This window comes from Acyrthosiphon pisum, chromosome A3, assembly GCF_005508785.2.
Source record: "Acyrthosiphon pisum isolate AL4f chromosome A3, pea_aphid_22Mar2018_4r6ur, whole genome shotgun sequence".
Taxonomy (NCBI): Eukaryota; Metazoa; Arthropoda; class Insecta; order Hemiptera; family Aphididae; genus Acyrthosiphon; species Acyrthosiphon pisum.
The window spans coordinates 16,659,493-16,661,386 of record NC_042496.1 but is presented as its reverse complement, the minus strand read 5'-3'; positions in this window follow the sequence as shown (position 1 = coordinate 16,661,386).

Here is a 1,894-nt window from a genome sequence, read left to right as displayed (position 1 = left end):
TAAGTAGGTTATAGGTATTTCATGAATAAATAAAATGAAACTATATAAAACTATGCAAATTAATATTAATTAAAAAAATGTCAAACAGCATAATACTAATATACTATATATATAATTCTGTTATTAAAATAATTAAAATTATACAATTTATTTTAATAATTCACAAGTAAACATATTTCTGGCCACAAAATTTTGGCACCCCTAAAATACTGGCGCCTGGGGCAGTTGTACCCAGGGCCCCCCCTTAAATGCGGCCCTGTGTCTATCATATTCCATCAGTAACATTACAAAATAAATACTAATATTTTATATAATACACAATAATATTTAACATATTCTTATATAATTATAATAATATTCAATAAAATATAATTTTAAAAGTTATTTCTACTAAATAAATGTATAGATAATCTATAAGATGGAAAATACCTACCACGAAAAAAAAATATTGAATAATAATATTATTATCTATAAAGAAACAATACTCTCAAACACAAAATACAACCTAACTTTATGAATCCATAGGACCCTAAATATTAAGTCTTCTTCCTAAAAGAAACGAGACTGGACAAGCAAATTTAGAAAACAATATTATTCCCATGTAGGTACATATTATTATACATGAATATATTTTTTTTAAATGATGAAATCTAATGCGATGTATTATAAATTATAATAAACATTGTATAAAGATATTATGTTGACAGTAATGGCCTTAGCTGCTGAAGTTTAAGATCAATAAAAAAAATAAAAAAACATTTTGCAATCAGATTCATAAAGTGCGCATTATTAATCTAGTACCATAAATTTAGTTAGTAACAAGGCATATTTTGTGTAAATCACGTTTATCTTAATCAAGTGATTAAGGTCTTTAAAATGTAAATCATTGTATTTGTAATCAAACACAATACAATATAAATGAAAAATATTTTTCAATATAGTAAAGTCATTGGAACATTACATCATTGCAGACACTTGACAGTTAGCTCTATAATAACTACTTTAATATTTATTAATGTCATGGTACATACTAATTATATAATAATATAAATATTAATTAATAATATTAATTCTCGGCTGAATTGTTACAATAAACCGTATTGTACTATTTTTTGGAAGTTAATAATTGTCAATTTAATGTATAACCGTATAGGTAAGTTATACTGTTATAAGATTATAGCTATTATGATATTTAAGTATTTATACAAATTTAATTTACCTAACTATATAGTGTGTTTTGAGAGGACCTGTCTCATCATTAATTTTAGGTAAATGTGTTAAATTTGAGTTTAAAAATAAAGCAGACTGGCAGATAATCATACATTTCTAAGGATAAAATGTATGTTGTATTATTTTAAATATTTTTTTTAATTTGGGAGGTGAATAATTAATTTTTGATAAAGATATCACATATTTTAACCACTTTACTGTAAAATCAATTCATTTAAAAATATTGAAACTTTTTCATTATCTATATAGCCTATAGGTATATTATTGTTTTCTTATCGCATATACAATATACATAATGAGATTTTCAAAGTATTTTAATCCTTAATCCTCAAATTCTAAAAATTGATGAAATGTTTATTCTTTAATATTATGCTTCATCATATTTCTAAATCTATCACATAGGAAATTATAATAATTCAGATTTGATGTTGTCAAAAATTAGTTCAACCTACTATACAACTAATAGAAAAACAAATTAATAATAGGAATATAATTTTATAGAAATATTCTTAGCAATAAAGGTAATTACTAACCTAACATTTAACTTCCATTTAAAATCGCTATTCATATCCCCACTTTAATATAGGTATAATTTATTTTGAGTTTAACTCAATGTAGGTACGTTAAAGTGCTCAGTTAAATTAGAATTTAGAAGCTACACTTG